The sequence below is a fragment of the Oryctolagus cuniculus genome, unplaced genomic scaffold, assembly GCF_964237555.1.
Source record: "Oryctolagus cuniculus unplaced genomic scaffold, mOryCun1.1 SCAFFOLD_73, whole genome shotgun sequence".
In the NCBI taxonomy this organism is placed as follows: Eukaryota; Metazoa; Chordata; class Mammalia; order Lagomorpha; family Leporidae; genus Oryctolagus; species Oryctolagus cuniculus.
The window spans coordinates 418,605-437,943 of record NW_027208354.1 but is presented as its reverse complement, the minus strand read 5'-3'; the positions used below and the strand labels follow the sequence as shown (position 1 = coordinate 437,943).

Genomic DNA, 19,339 nt, shown 5'->3' with positions numbered 1-19,339 from the left:
TCCCTGATGGTTTCTTGTCTTTTTTCCTGAATACTTCTACATTCTTCTGAACACTGCTCATTCCAGAGTGACTCTTGTCCCCCTTTCAGCCTACTGTGCAATTGCCCTTGACATAGTCTGGCCTTTGTGAACAGAAATTCCTGTTTCCCTCCAGCTTGGGCAATTTTCACAGCCTTTATACCATAGGTTTGATCCCCTGTGGAATGCTTCTGTGTGGCTGCCCAAATGCTCATAAATCTGAAATGAAATGGCATTCTTGCTTCTTCATCCATACCCATGTAGAAGATATACAACTGCCATTGTTTGTTAGGTGACAGAGTTGACATGTTGACCAGGAGTGTTCTGTCACAGGGGATGATAGCATTTGAAGACCTGGCTGTGTACTTTACCTGGGAGGAATGGCAGAACATGAACCAAGCTCAGAAAATCCTGTACAGGGATGTGATGCTGGAGACCTACAGCAGCCTGTTCTCCCTGGGTGAGTGACACTCATCACATGCCCAATGGTAACATTTTCTTGCTATTTGACAACTAAGTGAGCACTATTCATAAAGTTGAATGAGGGACAGGTATAGAATTTGAGTCCATGAAGAATCTGAATATCTATCACCTGGGAAGGATTTCACATTGGAACATTTGTTGCATAGCTCCTGGACCAAGCTGTACTCCTTTCATTAACCCAAGATAGTGATTTCACAAAGTCTATATTGTTTCCATTAGTAGGGCACTGCAGGACCAAACCTGACTTGATCTTCAAGTTGGAGCAAGGAGCAGAGCCATGGATGGGGGAAGAATGCCTACATCAGAGCCTTCCATATCAGTGTGTACATAACGGGCAGGGAGGCCAAAGCAGAAGCAGTGCAACAGATATTGACTGGTGTTCTTTCCACGAGTTTTTCCCAAGTCTTACTCCTGAAGACAGCTGGTCCTGTGATTCAGACACAGACATTCTACAGTATCTATGGAGATCAGTATCTCTGGTAAAGGCAAAGGAAATGAAGTTTTCTGTGAAAATCAACAAACCTCCAGAAACTCAAATTATCACAGAGGAGTGTTTATAGAAAGAAACAAGAGGAGGCAACCAGGGCTGATGTCTTCACAATGAGTTAGAAATCAATTTTCAATAATTGAGCAGACTCTGGGTTGCAGGAATAAATTATTTCAACTGGTGGGAATGTATAGCCAAGGTGGTATATTGGAACTTTCTGTAACTGTTGTAGTTATTAGAAGATTAGGATGTCAGGTTTCCTTAGAAATATGGGGAAACTATAATAGTGCAGATAAAACAGAGATTTTCATTAGAAAAATCCCACAAATGCTGCTGTTTGCCTGGGAAGACAGAACACAAGACAACCACATATTCAAATCTTGTCCCATGAATGTGATCCTGCTTAGAGTATAGACACATTTCACTCTTTACCTTCAAGGAAATGATCTAGTAAAACTTCCCCATATTTATGGTTGAAATATCACAGAAGTACAAAACCCACAATTTTTCTAAAAATGAATTGAAAAAGGGGCTGGCACCGTGGCTCACATGGTTAATCCTCCCCCTGCAGCACCAGCATTCCATATGGGCCCCGGGTTCTAGTCCTGGTTGCTCCTCTTCCAGTCCAGCTCTCTGCTATGGCCCGGGAGGGCAGTGGAGGATGGCCCAAATGCTTGGGCCCCTGCACCTACAATGGAGATAAGGAGGAAGCACCTGGCTCCTGGATTTGGATTGGCATAGATCCAAATGTATTTGCCATTTGAGGGGTGAGCCAATGGAAGGAAGATCTTTGTCTCTGTCTCTCACAGTCTAACTCTCACAAATAAAGAAATAAAAATACATTAAAAAATGAACTGAAGTAATGGACAGGGAAAAATTGGTTTCTAGATTACAGGTGAATATATTTATTAAATATTAGTCCATTCTGTGAAGTCTTATTCATTTTTGTGAAAGTAGAAAGTGAGAGAGAAACAGTGAGGAATAGATTTTCTATTAACTCTCTCCCCAAATACTATCAACAGTTATGACTAATCTGAAGCCAGAAGCCTGGAATTTCACCTACTCATCTCTATCACAGGGTCCCAAGCACATGAACCATTATCTGCTGCTTTCCAGTATCTATTATCTCAGAGCTGTATTGGAAGCAGAGTAGCCTCGGCTTAAACTGGCACTGTTTTGAGATACAGGCATCCCAAGCAGTGATTTAAGACATCTTACCACAAAAACCATTCAATCATACTTGGAAAAAATTCTGGTAGTAAACAGGATCATGGATGAACATTGGAAAATCTATGGATACAATTTAATATATTAATGTATAATGGAGAAAACCTGTATATTCATAAATATGTATCTTCTAATCATTTTTTGAAAATCTTATGATGGAATGAGGATATAAGCCTGAGCCATTCTCCCTCATTGCCCAAAGTAGATAAACTTTGGAATGTATTCCTTGCCCTTGAAACTCAATTGGGTCTCACAGCCTATTGCCTTCATACCCCACCCTGCATTATTTTCCAGGTTCCTAAGGCCCCCACCCAGTTCCTGGAATTCCCCTCCACTGCTGCCCCCTACCCTCATGCCCAGCCTTAGCCCTCCTCAAAAAGGTCTGGCCCCTGGGAATTGGGGCCTTCATGCTCCATCTTGTACAGGCAGTTGGTCACCCACCTCTGTGGATTAATTTTCTCTGAATAAATTCTGTCTGGCTGTAAATTCATACACTTTCTCCTCTATTCTACAACTCTTTTCCTAACATTTTGGTGCCCTGTGTGAGGAGGCACAAATGCAGAACTTTTCCTAACATCTTATCCCTCTTAAATACAAGTAACTTCATTCCTTTTACACGAGTATGCTAGAAGAAACAATTATATTTGATGTAGTGACATCATTTTTTTCGCACTTCAGTTGCCATGAAACTGGATGAACTGATTAAGACCAACCAGAAAAGTCTGGAGAAAAATCTGCATCAGGATGTTATGACAAATAATAAGACATTAACTCCCAAGGGAGTTGAATTCAGAAAAACACTTAATTTAAGTATAAGCCATATTCCAAAACTGAGTATCAAAAAGAGAAACTATTCAGGAATAAAACCTGAAGAATGCAGTATATGTCACAATATGTGTCCCCATTGTGGGCCTGATCAACTACAAGCTGGAGAGAAATTTTGTGCTACTAAGGTACCTGGGAACACTCTCCAGTTCTGTGAACCTCTTAATCAACAGCACAATATTCAGATCAAGGAGCAGGCACTTGAACAAATTGGACAAGGGAAAGTCTTCAAAAGCAAGAATATATTCTGTGAATCTGAGAAGCTTTTTATGGTAGAAACCTGTAATAAGTCAATTGCCACTATTGGCAAGACAACTCAAATAGTACAAGATTTCCATAAGAATTCTAACCTCAGTATACATCAACAAAGTCCCAAAAGAGAGAATGTTTATAAGTATATTGGGCCTGTGGAACCTGTTATTTACCAATCACATGTTAGACTGAATCATAGACCAAATATAGGGAAGAAATCCTATGCATGTAAACCTTGTGGGAAGTCATTCAGTATTAAATTCTGCCATACCCTCCATCACAGCACTCATATAAGTGGAAAACCCTCATGTGTGTAATGATTGTGGAGAAACCACTCACCAGAAGTCAGATCTCATTAGACATCAGAGAATTCACACAGGGTTGAAATCTTATAAATGTAATGACTGTGGGAAGTTCTTTGGCCAGAAGAAACACCTCATAAATCATCAGAGAATTCACACAGGTGAGAAACCTTATGAATGTAATGACTGTGGAAAATCCTTTGGCCAGAAGGCAAACCTCCTAAATCATCAGAGAATTCACACAGGGGAGAAACCTTATGAATGTAATCATTGTGGAAAAGCTTTTGGCCAGAAATCAACACTCACAAATCATCAGAGAAGTCACACAGGGGAGAAACCTTATGAATGCAATGACTGTGGAAAAACCTTGGGCCAGAAGTCAAACCTCATAAATCATCAGAGAAGTCACACAGGGGATAAGCGTTTATGAGTGCAATGACTATGGAAAACTCTTTGGCCAGAAGCCACACCTCATAAATCATCAGAGAATTCACAAAGGGGATACGCCTTATGAATGCAGTGACTGCAGAAAAGCCTTTGGCCAGAAGGCAAACCTCAGAAAGCATCAGAGAATTCACACAGGGGAGAAACCTTATGAATGCAATTACTGTGGAAAAACCTTAGGCCAGAATTCAAACCTCAGAAAGCATCAGAGAATTCACACAGAAGACAAGCATTATGAATGCAATGCCTGCGGAAAAAGCTTTGGCCAGAAATCACAACTCAAAATGCATCAGAGAAGTCACACAGGGGAGAAACCTTATGAATGCAATAATTGTGGAAAAGCCTTTGCTGAGAAGTCAAAGCTCACAAAGCATCAGACAATTTGTACTGGGGGAAACCTTATGAGTGCAATGACTGTGGAAAAACCTTTGCTGAGAAGTCAAACCTCAGAAAGTATCAGAGCCTTCACACCATGGAGAAAGCTTATAAATGAAATGACTGTGGAAAAGCCTTTGGTCCCATCCTTGCATACCAAGGATAAATCCCACTTGGTCTGGGTGGATGATCTTTCTGATGCATTGTTGGATTCAATTGGCCAGAATTCTGTTGCAGATCTTTGCATGTATGTTCATCAGGGAAGTTGGTCTATAATTACTTTCTTTGTTGCACTTTTTTCAGGTTTAGGAATGAAGGTGATGCTGGCTTCATAGAAAGAATTTGGGAGAATCACCTCTCTCTCAATTGTTTTGAATAACTTGAGAAGAATTGCAGTTAGTGCTTTAAATGTCTGTTAGAATTCAGCAGTGAAGCCATCCAGTCCTGGGGTTTTCTTGGCGGCGAGGATCTTTATTACTGATATCATTTCCATCCGGTTATGTGTGTGTTTACGTTTTCTATATCTTTGTTGCTCAATTTAGGTAGGTTTTATGGATGGAAGGATGGTGGAAAGCCTCTTTGCTGTACTTCATAACTCATAAGATATCAGAGAATCCACACAAGGAATTTTCTACATGACCTTTTTGTGCAAGTTATATCTCATGAAATATTAGAGAATTCACCAAGGGGAGAAATGCATGAATGTAATACATGTGAATAAGCCTTTGTGGTGCAAATCAGACCTCATCAAACATAAAAGAATTCTCATGGGGAGCAATTTTATGAATGTAATGACTCAGAGCCTTTTACCATAATTCAGCCCTCATTGTACATCATCAAATTCATATAGGGAAAAACTCCTTTGAAAGTAAAATCCCTTTAATTAGAAGCCATACCTCATAAGACAACAGGGAATTCACGTGGGAGAGAAACCTTATAGGTGTAATGAGTGTTGGAAAGCTCTGCCCAAATCTCTCCTTATATCAGAATGCACAACATATATATCTAATGAATGAAATAAATGTGAGAAAGTCATTTCACATAGGTAATGCCTCATAATCCATCATGGAATTTGAACAAGGGAGAGACCTTAACAATATAATGAATGTGGAAGAGCTTTTCTCCAAAATTCATGTAAGTATTGTGACAAAACCTTTTGCTGGAAATCACATCCTATCCAACAGAGACTCATGTAAAGGAGAAAGCTTATAAATATTATTAGTGTGAAAAGGTTGTTTGTCAGAAGTCAATGGTACATCAGAGAATTGACACAGGTGGTTTCTTAGGAGTATACCGATTGTGCAAAAACATTTTCTTTATTTCAGGCTTGTATAGATACAGAATTCACAAAAGGTGATAGTCTTTGCATGCTGTAAATACGATAAAACCTTTAGCCAGAAATTAGACATCAACAGACTTCAGAGAATTCATAAGAAACAAAAGTCTATGCAATGAATTTGGAAAAAGTATTTCTGCTATAAATCAGTCTTCAATTCCCATGAATAGACTCACAAATGAGAAAACATGCATGCATACAAAAGTTTTGTACCATAAATTATCTCTAGATGGTAAACTAATATATCACACAAAAGAAAAATCATGAGTATAATGGAATTGGGAATCGCTTTGCTATAAGGCAGAGTTCCAGAAAGCTTAGCAAGATTACAGAAAACTCTCTGAAAATGTAACATGTCTGAAAGATTTGTTGGCATCACAAACTGGAGGATAGCTCAAGTGCATGTGTTTTTGTGACCTGGCATCCAAATTGATATCTCTTTTTCTTTGATGAATTCCTTGTTTATTTATTTAGCAGATTTAGAGACAAAGGATTCCTGTCCATTGATTTACTACTATATGCCCACAATTGCCATGGTAAGGTCTATGGCAAAAACTGAGTGCTGGGGGCTGTGAATCTGATTCATCACTGATAACATTGAAGACATTGGTTCCTGGTTCTTATGCTGCTATGCATGGAAATGTTTCTCTAATTTCATTTTCAAATAGTTCATTGTTAATATAAAGAAATGCTTCTAATTTTTAAAATTTCATTGAAATAATTTGTGATTAATGTGTCCTAGTCATGCATTATTACAGGGTGTAGTGCAATATTTGCACACATTTATGCAGTAAAAAGTGATCAAGCTAAGCAACTACAGTTTTATTAAGTTTTTAAAGAGTTATTTATTTGAAAGACAGAGTTACAGAGAGAAGTAGCAGCAGAGAGAGAGAGAGGTCTTCCTCTGCCGGTTCACTCCCCAGGTGGCCCAATGGCCGGAGCTCTGCCAATCTGATGCCAGGAACCAGGAGCTTCTTCCAGATCTCCCACTTGGGTGCAGGGACCCAAGGACTTGGGCCATCTTCTACTGCTTTCCCAGGCCATAGCAGAGAGTTGGATCAGAAGAGGAGCAGCCAGGACTAGAACTGGTACCCACAGGGGATGCTGGTGCTTCAGGCCAGGGTGTTAGCCCACTGTGCCATAATGCTGGCCCCCAAGCAACTACAGTTTCTAATTCTTCTCCATGATTTGAGACTACCAGTTCCTCTCTTTCAGTTCTTTACACAGAACCTAATATGGTTGAATGTAGTCATCTCATTATATTATGGGGCACCAGAAGTTCTTTCTGCCTCTTTGTATTTTGTTACCTATTATCCAATCCCCCTCTATCCCTAGCTGCTTCCCTTCTCAGCCTCTAGTAATCACAGTTCTGTGTTCAGATCCATTATTTTCTCTCACTTCCACATGTGACAAGGACCAGGTGACATTTGTGTTCCTGCTTCTGGCTTATTTCAATTAATTTAATAATATTTGGTTTTTTTTGAATCTAAATGAAGTTCCCCTGTCCATTTTTTTCATTGATGGATAGCTAGATTGGTTTCAAATCCTGGCTGCAGTGAACTGTGTTATAGTGGCTGTGTTATGGGAAAATTGCTGTATCTTTGATATGCTCTTCTCCTTTCCTTCTAATAAAAGTTCCTTATTCTATATAGCCAAGAGCAAGATAACTCTCACATGGTAGGTCAATTTTTATCTTATTTTAAATTTTTGTTATTTATTTGAAAGAGTTACAATAGAGATAGGGACACAGAGAGGTCCTCCATTAGCTGGTTCGCTCTACAGATGACTACAAAGGCCAGAGTTATGCCATTCTGAAACCTGGAGACAGGAGCTTCCTCTGGGTCTCCCACATGGGTGCATGGGCCCAAGGACTTGGGCCATCTTCTACTGCTATCCCAGGAGATAGCAGAGAGCTGGATTGGAAGAAGAGCAGCTGGAACTAGAACTGGCACCCAAATGGGATGCTGGCCCCTCAGGCGCTGCACAACAGCACCGGCCCAATTTTTATCCTTTTTAAGGAATGGCCATACTGTTCTGCATAACATCTGTACTAACTTGTGTTTTCATCCACCATATATGATGGTTTTCTTTTCCCATGTGCTCTCTAGCATTTGTTATTTTTTATCAGTTTGGCATCAAGATGATATAGTATTGTTCATGTTTTTGTGTATTTTGAAATCAGTTAATTTGTTTATTAAATCTTTGTTTATTTGAAAAGTGGATTTAGAGAGAGGAGGAAAGACAGAGATAGCTTTCATCTGCTGGCTCACACCCCAGAGAGTTTCAAAGTTGAGCCTGGGGCATGCTGAAGTCAGGAGCTTCATCCAAGTCTCCCACATCAGTGGCAAGGACCCAAGTCCTTCGTCCATCTTCTGCTGATTTCCCAGGTGTTTAGCAGTGAGCTAAATTGGAAGTGGAGATTCCTAAGCTCAAAGTGGAACTCACATGATATGCTGGCCTCACAGATTGCAGCTTACCCCACTTAGCCACAATGCCAGCCCCTCTATCAATTTAATTCCTCAAAAATAGGTCAGTAATGTTGGCATCTATCTCATTTTGTTTTTTCTCTGTTATTATTCAACTTATTGATGTCTTATTTTTGTTCACATTATTCCTCTCAATTGCTCTACCTGAGGTGAGTAGGGCTGCTGTGTTGCTTGAATGCAGTGTATGCTTTAGATTACTCATTTACTGAGTGCATGTCATTCACATAGCACTTCACCGAAATTCTACTATGTCCCAAATCCTCTTCTAGGCACAGAATTCAGACCACTTTTCTCTTAGGCCTAGATCTTGCCTTTAACATACTATTTGGAATTTAGTAGCTCATGAAATCTGCAGACTGCATAAATGAATGAATATTTTGAGGGCTGTGTTTTTGTGGAGGAACTTCATAGGAGACCGAAGGAATAAAATAAATCTAAAGTATCCACAGTATACAGAATGTATACTATTTTACAAGCCACAGAGAAGAGGAAGAAGAAGGAAAGTAGTGAGACTAGAAAGTTTGTGGCAAGACTAACAGGCACTGGTCAAGAACTTAATAAGCCCATTAGGAAAGCAGTAAGGTTTCTTTGTCTCCCCGTAGACTCTGCTCTCCAGAGGTGAACAGGGTCCTCTAAACCCACTTGCTGCACACACAAACACCTGAGTGTTGTATTCTCCCACAGGTGTTGGAGACTGATATGGTGTTCTGATTTATATTTACATAATGGCTAGTGACATCGGGCATATTCACATGTTTTGACCATTTACATTTCTTCTGAGAAATGTCTATTCAGATCCTTGCCTGTATTTTTTGGAGTTTTTCCAATTCATGTAAATGTTCTGGAAATCTGTAAACATTCAGAGTTTTAATTTTTCCTGCCATCTGTTCATTGTATCTACACTCTGATGTTTACTTTGTTGTGAAGAAGTATCTTAGTTGGATATACTCAAATGTCTCTGTTTTTATTTTTGTGACTATTGCTATTGGAATCTTACCCAAAAGCTATTGTGTGTTGACAATATTTAGAGTTTCCCTATGTTTACTTGGGTTTGGGTCTTATGATTAGATTTTTCATTCACTGTGAGTTCACTTTCACATAGTGTAAGTGATGTTGGAGTCTATTTTCAGGCTTCTACATTTGGATCATCAAGTTCCTCTGCACCACTTGTGAAAGAGATTCTTCTTTCTCCAGTTCATTTTAGTTCCTTTGTTAAATATGAGTTGCTGGTAGAAATTTGGGTTTATTTCTATGCTACCTAGTTTTTTCCATTGAACTATGTGTCTGTTATTATATCAGTGCTAACACTTCTTCTTTTTGTGTTTTTTTTTTTTGCAGTTTATTTATTTATTTGAAAGGCAGAGTCACAGAGAGGTAGAGGCAGAGAGAGAGAGAGGTCTTCCATCCACTGGTTACTCCCCAAATGGCCACAATGGCCGGAGCTCTGTTGATCTGAATCCAAGTGTCAGGAGCTTCTTCCAGGTCTCTATGCAGGTGCAGGGGCCCAAAGACTTTGGCCATTTTCTACTTTTTTCTCAGGCTATACCAGAGAGGGGTATACGAAGTGGAGCAGCTGGGAAACATACTGGCACCCATATGAGATACCGGCACTGCAGATGGTGACTTTACCTGCTTTGTCATAGTGCTGACCCCTGTAATATGTCTTAAAATATGGTGTGATGTCTCCAGCTTTTTTTTTGTTTTATAATATTTCTTTAGATGTTAAGCATCTCTCATGTTTCTATATGAATTTTAGCATCATTTTTTCTAGCTCTGAGAACATCGTTGGTATGTTGATTGGGATTGCATTGAATTTGCAAATTGCTTTTGGTAGTATGGACATTTTGATATTATTCTTCCCATTCACAAACATAAGTTTTCTGTGAGACTTTCAAAAAGCCTTGACAAAAATTGGACTTTATTACACAAAAATTCATCACTTTTTGGGATCATTTAAATTCATAATTTTGCACTAATATTTGATAAATAATGAAAGACTTTCTCTGAGCATTTTAGTAGGAGAAATTAAAATATTTATTTTATCAATTTCTTCAAATATTGTTTAGATGTGATATTCAAATATTGTTTAGAGCCATTGTCTGTATTCCCTCTAAATTACGATCTTTCTGCTTTTTGCCTGTTAAACTTGTCCCTTGATTCAACAACCCTTTTTAATGTAATGTAAATGGAAAATGTCATTTCATAAGCTAAAAAAAAAATGACAAAGAAGGAAAAAGAAGGGAGGGAGGTTGAATATATAATTATGTTCTCCGAATTTTTTCTATGAACCGTACTGAATCTTTTAAAAGCTAATGAAAATTAAAACTCTAAATTGGACCATTATGACCAATATTTATAACAAGTGATTAAAAACTGTAGATGTCTTCAATTTTGATTATCATTCTTATTTAGAATATCTGAAAGAAATCCGGCTTCTCACTTAAAATATACCAGTGTTTTAGAATTCAGTATTAAATGACTTTGTTTAAAAGTGTTATTTAATCTATTGCTTTAAGTGGTAATACTATGGCCATTGTAAAACAAAATCCTTATCATTTTCCATAAAACAGAAAGGGCCTTTAAAACATCATCACTAAAAATATTAAGAGACCTAAAATATAACATTCTTAAAACCCAAGTGATACCATTCAAAATTTTCAAATATGCAGGGATAGTTCATGTCAAGTAACTAAATAATTGTGAAGTGTATATATGGAATAGCTTCTATAAATTCTTTTGGCAAGGGCTGGCACTGTGGCATAGTGGGTGAGGCTGCCACCTGCAGTGCTGGTATTCCATAGGGGCATCAGTTCAAGACCTGGCTGCTCCACTTCCTATCCAGCTCTCTGCTATGGCCTGGGAAAGCATTATAAAATGGTGCAAGTCCTTGGGCCCCTGCACCTGCATAGGAGACCAGGAAGAGGCTCCTGGCTCCTGCCTTCCAGTTGGCACAGCTCCAGCCATGGAGGCCAACTGTGGAGTGAACCAGTGAATGGAAGACCACTCTCTCTGCCTCTCCTTCTCTGTCTGTGTAATTCTGACTTTCAAATAATATAAATAAATCTTTAAAAAATTCTTTTGGCAAATAGATGAAGCTACTTGTTGTACATTTCAAATAAATAGCAAACATACTAGAAAAATATATTGAATAAAATTTAAGCAACTCATAGCTATACACAGAAATTTCTCACCATAACAACATAGCAACCACTAAATTTCCAAACTTAATTTTCCACAACTTAGAATCTTTAACTCCAGAAGGAGTATGAAATTGACAGAACAGTGGCCTATGTATCAGGATACCTAATGCTAATACAGAATTATCCCTGCCACAACTTACCTGTGTGACCTTGAACAATTCACTTTACTTCTCTGGGCCTTGGCATTTAGCATCCTCATGTGATAAAGGAGGCTTGGATAAGATCAGTTGTACTCTATCTTGAGACTTCAACGATCTCTCAGTTTCGAACAGGCACCTTAGGGGAAAGTAAACCTTTAGATCAAAGCTTACATTTTTAAATCTAAATATATTTTAAACTCTTTCTACAACTAGTACAAAACAACACATTCAAATGTGTACCATGCCACTTTTCAATATTTGGGAATAATTAATGCATCATTTTAGAGCATTGTCTTGAGGCCAGTGCTGTGGTGTAGCCAGTAAAGCCACTGCATGCAGTGGGGGCATCCCATATGGAGGCTGGTTCAAGTCCCAGCTGCTCCACTTTCCATCCAGCTGTCTGCTATAGCCTGGGAGAGCAGTAGGAAGTTGGCCCAAGTCCTTGGGCCCCTGAATCTGCATGGGAGACCCTGAAGAGGTCCTGGCTCCTGGTTTCAGATTGGCATATCTCTGACCTTTTAGGCCATCTGGGGAGTGAACCAGCAGATGGAGGACCTCTCTCTCTCTTTTCCTCTTGTTCACTATCTGTGTAACTCTGACTTCCAAATAAATAAATAAATCCTTTAAAAAATCAAAAGAATATTGTCTGGCACACAGTGAACCACTAAGTACAAGATATTATTAGTAATATTAGATTGAAATGTTGAAATAAACTAGGCAATAAGCCTTAAGATGCAAATTAATACCAAGAAATATAATCTCAAATTTCTGTGTTCAACAAGGTAGTCTCTTTTTCACTACTAACTTTATACTGAATAAGATATTTTGATATTTTGTTAAAAGTAAATTTATCGGAGGCCAGCGCCATGGCTTACTTGGTTAATTCTCTGCCTGTAGTGCGGGTATCCCATATGGGCAAAGGGTTCTAGTCGTGGTTGCTCCTCTTTCAGTCCAGCTCTCTGCTATGGCCCAGGAAGGCAGTGGAGGATGGCCCAAGTGCTTGGGCCCTGCACCCAGATGGGAGACCAGGAGTAAGCACCTGACTCCTGGCTTTGGATGGGCACAGCTCCAACTGTGGCAGCCATTTGGGGACTGAACCAATGGAAGGAAGGCCTTTCTGTCTTTCTGTCTATAACTCTACCTGTCAAATAAAAAAAAATTATTAGTTTTTCATAAAAACTGCAGTATTGAAAAGGTTCTAAAATCCCTCTAATTCTAAATGTCTGTGACTGCTAACTCATTAGCACATATTGCATTCTTTACATCTGGGTAATCATGATAATTCACTTTTAAATGATTAACAGATCTGCTGTTATATATAAATACATGCTTTTCCAAAAATCATACAATAAGCAGGCTACATAATTTACTTCAAGTAAAATTGCCATATCCAGTCCTACAATTGTAAATAAGACAGTTTCAATTGTTCAGCATTATCAATTATAAATTCCAATAGCGTAGCAATAGTCATAAAAATAAAGGATCCGATGCTGTGGTGTAGCAAGTAAAGCTGTGGCTTGCAGTGCTGACATCCCACATGGGTGCCAGTTCAAGTCCTGGCTACTCAAATTACTATCCATCTTTTTAGGCAAGTAAGACTTACTATCCAGCAGTAGAGGATGGCCCAGGCCCTTGGGCTCCTGCACCTGCATAGGAGACCCAAAAGATGCTGCTAGCTCCTGGCTATGGATCGGCACAGCTCCAGCCATTGTGGCCAAATGGGGAGTGAACTAGCGGTTGGAAGACTGCTCTCTCTCTCTCTCTCTCTCCTTCTCTGTGTGTGTAACACTGAATTTCAAGTAAAATAAATGAATCTTTTTTTAAAAAGGACGAAATAAAAAGGAAGATGAATATTATAAAATTGTTTAACTTTTATTTAATAAATATAAATTTCCAAAGTACAGCTTTTGGATTACAGTGGGTTCCCCTACCCCATAACTTCCCTCCCACCCATAACCCTCCTATTTCCTGCTCCCTCTCATATCCCAGAATATTACAAAATTGTATAAAAGACATTTGTACAGTAAACAAATATACTGATTTCTAATGTAATATTTGAATACTTGAAGCAGCAAGGCTAAGTACTTCTTAGCCAAAATAACATGTTTTGTCCAGTGTAAAACCCATTTACCATCCCAATACACAAAGGGATTTGGGGCAATAAGGAAAAAAAGAAGTCCACACATGCAGAAATTTTAAGCAAAACAAAATAGAGAATGTATTTAGTTTCATGAAAATCACATGAGAATTAATAGTATTCCACTCATTTCCAATAAATATTTTTAAGTTTAATGAATGAATGAATTTTCAGTTACATAGCAGAAAGCTTCTACCCTCTCCCATAAAACTGAAAAAGAAACTTTTTAAAAGTAAAAACTGATGAAAGAATTCTGCAATACATGTTAATGTTAAGTAGCGCAGCAGAGTTTATTTAGAAATACAAACACACACACAGAAAATAAATACATTAAAATCTTACTGAATAGGTCAGTAATAGTTCAGGATCCAATATAGTGTGCAAAAGATTCTGGATTTCCCAGTCACTTTGTATAGGAAATGATGTGCTTTGCTATGTAGCATGTACCTGTAGATTCCTGAACACCTCCACTTTGCTTCTTACCCTGAGTCCTAGCAAATACAGGAACACAGCTGTTGAATCATTCATTTTCTGGATTTGGGAATATCAAAGAATTAATCAGTATAGAAAATTGTACAGCAGAGACCAAATATCCAAGGGAGTTCAGGAAAATGAATTGAACAAGTCAAACTACTATGAATGTATACTGAATGCTCTGTTTTAATATGTCTTACTTACCTAAAAAGACATGAGGGCTATTGCTCTCTCTCTCTTAATACAACTAAGGAGAAGATATCACCAATGCTCAAGAAAAATGAATACACAGCAGAGCTAATACAAAATCCCAAAAATCTAAAATAGAAAAACTGGATATGCACTCTTTACACATACAATGAAGTGACAATGAAGTAGAACAAATCTAAAATTAGAAAAACTTCTTTTTTTAAAGATTTATTTATTTATTTGAAAGTCAGAGTTACACAGAGAGGCAGAGAAGAGAGAGGGGTCTTCCATCCACTGGTTCTCTCCCCAGTTGGCTGCAATGGCCAGAGTTGCTCCGATCCAAAGCCAGGAGCAAGGAGCTTCTTCCAGGTCTCCCACATGGGTGCAGGGGCCCAGGACTTGGGCCATCTTCTACTGCTTTCCCAGGCTATAGCAGAGATCTGGATCCATATGAGATGCCAGCACTGCAAGTGGTGGCTCTACCCACTACGCCACACCGCTGGCCCCAAAAATTCTTGTCAAATTAAGAACATTTAACCTTTGTTTTAGAATGAATTATTAAAATATCTAAACTGGGGGAATACATAATTTCTTTCTTTCGAAATCAGAAGAGAAAAAGAACACTTCAAGGCTACTGTGACACCACACAGAAGGAATGGAGAATCATGACCTCAATTAGCCTAGGGACAGAATAAAAGGGAGGGAAATAGGAACAACAGAATTAAGATGAATAAGCTTTGACAGCTGAGAGAATCTGAATGTAAAGAAAAGGCATCCAGTTAACTGAACCAATAGAGATAAGTCTGAGAGGAAAAAACATTGTTAAGACATATTAATGGGGCCAGAGCTGTGGCTTAGTAAAGTCAAAAAAAATCAAAAATTTGTCGTTAAATTATATAATTAAAAAAGATAAAAAAAGATATTCAATCTTAAGTCTCTATAGCATAAGATATACATCAATTTTCCCAGGTTCTATTTGCATTAATTAACAAAGTTTCATGGGTATAATCACTAGAGTGGCTCCAATAAGTCTTTTTATAAAAATTATTTTTTATTTTGACAGGCAGAATGGATAGTGAGAGAGACAGAGAGAAAGGTCTTCCTTTTTTTCTGTTGGATTACCCCCCAGTGGCTGCTGCAGCCAGTTTGCTGGACTTGAAGAGGAGCAACTGGGACAGAATCTGGCACTCCCAGCAGGACTAGAACTCGGTGTGCCTGTGCTGCAGGTGGAGGATTAGCCTATTGAGCCATGGCACCAGCCTCCAATAACTCTTAACCTGAGATGCAACTAAACTTAACAAGGATACTCAATAGGAATTTTTTTTTTTTTTTTTGACAGGCAGAGTGGACAGTGAGAGAGAGAGACAGAGAGAAAGGTCTTCCTTTTGCCGCTGGTTCACCCTCCAATGGCCGCCGCTGCAGCCGGCGCACCGCGCTGATCCTGGCAGGAGCCAGGAGCCAGGTGCTTTTTCCTGGTCTCCCATGGGGTGCAGGGCCCAAGCACCTGGGCCATCCTCCACTGCACTCCCTGGCCATAGCAGAGAGCTGGCCTGGAAGAGGGGCAACCGGGACAGAATCCGGCGCCCCAACCAGGACTAGAACCCGGTGTGCCGGCGCCGCAAGGTGGAGGATTAGCCTATTGAGCCACGGCGCCGGCTTCAATAGGAATTTTAGAAGAATTCCAAAATATGTATCAGAATAAAAATAAATACTTTTCTTGGTACATCTCTTTTTAACTATACTATTGTCCAAATTTCCAATTGTCAGAATTACAAAAAAAATCCCAGAAGCAGCAGAGTTGGTCCAACATGATGAGGAATACAATTAAGTTTTTCAGTTACAACTTACCTAGAGAAAATGAGAATTCTCAGATCCCAGATTAAAATAACCAAGAAGGCCCAATAAAAGAAAACTCAATGTCTTCATACACTAACATTTATTACCTCAGATGTGTTTAACAAAAAGGTGATTATTCCAGCTATATCCCATTAGGTAACCCAATTTTAGCTGCTAAATCCAATTTAAAAAAAAGCACCTCATGATATATTACTAAAATCATATTGCTATATACCATCCACAATGTCCACTGAACCTTATACCTAATGTTAACAGATCTGATGAAAATCAATAGATAAATGATGTGTCTTAACCAAGTGTGGCAAATGCGTTTTGTTCAAAGTTTTTCCAAAAATCCTGAGTCTCAGTTTGCCTTCACCTTGAAAAGAAACTTTTGAGGTTTACAAATCAGTCTAGCTTCTTTGGGCCTCACTCTAATGCAAGGGGCTAAAATCCATCAAAATAAACTCTAGGCACTGTCCTTGTGCTCCCAGTGACTTTTTCACTCTAGGGGCTCACAAACCTTCTAAATTCTTTAGATCACCTGTGATGTCCATTAGTTCTCAAAGACTACGATGCAAGTAATTTCCCCTCTTGGAACCTTGTTATTAACTGTGCTGTATGAGAAATGAAGTCTCCTACACACCTTGTGCTTACGATTCTCCAAACCATGTTGTCTGCTAGGACTTTGGCCATGAATATAGGACAGCAATACCTGAACATGATTACTGAGATCTCCTTAATAAAGGATAGACTGGGGCCAGCACTGTGGTGCAGTGGTGTAATCCTTTACTTGCAATGCTGGCACCCCATATGAGCACCAGTTCTAGTCCCCATTTCTCCTTTTCCCATCCAGCTCTCTGCAATAGCCTGGGAAAGCAGTAGAAGCTGTTCCAAGTGCTTTGGTCCCTGCCAAAATATGGGAGACCTGGAAACTGCTAGCTCAGATTGGCCCAGCTGCAGACATTGCAGTCATTGGCGGAGTAAATGAGCATATGGAAGACCTTTCTCTCTGTCTCTTCCTCTCACTGTCTGTAAGTAAACCTGTCAAATACATAAATAAATTCTTTATATATATATTTACATTTATTTATATATATTTATGTATATAAATATATTCATATATAAAATATATTATAATTTAGCATATAATATCTTATATGTGTTAATTAAAAATAGATAATATTATATAATTTATTATAAGTATTATATATAATATATATTTTTTAATAACTATTTTAACAAAATTTCTCAGAACCCATCTAATCCAAACCTAGGACAATTGGGAGCTGTTGTACTTGGCCCACCCATAATTGAAATGGATTCTAAATCCTTCAACTGCAAGGAGAGTATCATAGACATTAATGCTCCAAACGGATCCAGTTCCCTGCTAATGTGTCTGGAAAAGCAGCACAGGGTGACTCAAATATTGGGGCTCCTGCACCCTTGTGAGAGACCTGGAAGAAGCCCCTGGCTCCTGATATCAGTCTGGCCTAGCCACAGTCATTGCAGCCATTTGAGGAGTGAACAAACCAGGAGGAAGATCAATCTCTCCCATTCTCTCTTTCTAGTGCTGCCTTTCAAATTCATAAAAGGATCTTTAAGAAAATAGATCACTTCAATAAATTTGCCATTGCTCAGTCATGATGACTTTTACTACCTTCAGTTCTTTTTCAAAAGATTTATTTATTGGAAAGGCAGATAGAGGAGCTGGTGGTTGTGGTGCAGTGGACAAAGCTGCTATCTGTTACATTGCCATCCTCTCCGTGCACCAGTTCAAGTACCAGCTATTCCATTTCTGATCCAGCTCCTTACCAATGGACTGAAAAAGCAGGGAAAGATGGCCCAAGTGCCTGGGATGCTGCCACGCACATTGCAGGAAAAGCTCCTGGCTTCAACCTGGCCACACTCTGGCTATTAAAGTCATCTCAAAAATGAATTAGGTGGTGGAAGATTTCTGTCTCTCCCTCTCTCTGTAACTCTTTCAAATAAGTAATTAAATATTTTAATATGATTAACAAAAAGGCAGAGAGACACATAGATAAAAAAGAAGGAAAGAGAAGCAGAGAGATCTCCCATCTTCTGGTTCACTTTCTATATGGCTACAACTGTGCAAGACCAGGTTTCAAATCCCCATTGAGGTTACAGTTCTCCAAATTAGATGACAGGAAGGAAACAATTTGAGCTATTATCCGTTGCTTCCTAGGGGTATTAACATGAAATTGGTTTGGAAGTGGAGTACCCAAAACTCAGATTAGCACTGCAATATAGGATGTGGGCATCTGTTGTGACTGCTAACAAATTGGAAATCCTAGAGGAAAAATCAACAGATTCCTGGACATACACAATATACCAAAATTGAGTCATGAAGACACATAGAAAAGCTAAACAAACCAAAAACCAAGACAGAGATTGGATGAGTAATAAAGACCCTCCCAACAAGCAAAAGTCCAGGATCAGACAGCCTCACTATTGAATTCTACAGGACTTTTAAAGAACTAATCATTCTCAAATTATTCAACACAATTGAAAGAGAGACAATCCTCTCAAACTCCTTCTATTAATCCTGCATCACCCTAATTCTTCAACTAGAAAAAGATACAGTTGAGAGAGAGTACTATAGAAAAATATCCCTGATGGGGGCCAGTGCCATAGCACACTGGGTTGATCCTCCACCCGTGGAGACAGCATCCCCTATGGGTGCCAGTTCTGGTCCCGGTTGCTCCTCTTCCAGTCCAGCTTTCTGCTCTGGACTGGGAGGGCAGTGGAGGATGGCCCAAGTGCCTGGGTCCCTGCACCCGCATGGGTGACCAGGGAGATGCTCCTAACTCTGGCTTCCGATTGAACCAGCACCACCTGTTGTGCCATATGGAGCATAAACAAGCAGATAAAATACTTCTGTCTCTCTGCCTCTGCCTCTCCCTATAATTAACTACACCTTTCAAATAAATAATTCTTTTGAAAAAGTCAACAAACAATAAAGGCTGGTGGAGAGGGAGAGAAAAAGGTACCCTAACCCACTGTTGGTGGGAATGAAGCCATTATGGAAGGCAGTATCAAAGTTCCTCAGAAATCTGAAAACAAACATACCATATGATCCTGCCATCTGACTCCTAGGAATTTATCCA

General features: G+C 39.1%; 1 long non-coding RNA gene across 2 annotated transcripts in view; it reads right to left on the bottom strand.

The window, feature by feature from the left end:
- The window catches only part of LOC138848310 (uncharacterized), a 51,391-nt gene that overhangs the window by 11,967 nt on the left and 20,085 nt on the right, over window positions 1–19,339 (bottom strand). The window contains exons 1-2 of one of the 2 annotated variants that reach the window (XR_011386101.1): window positions 12,451–12,695; window positions 11,576–11,711 (exon numbers count right to left, since the gene is read on the bottom strand). This is a non-coding gene — a long non-coding RNA (uncharacterized lncRNA). Of the gene's footprint in view, window positions 1–11,575; window positions 11,712–12,450; window positions 12,696–19,339 lie in introns of those variants that run through there. The other variant, XR_011386102.1, reaches the window with a different exon arrangement.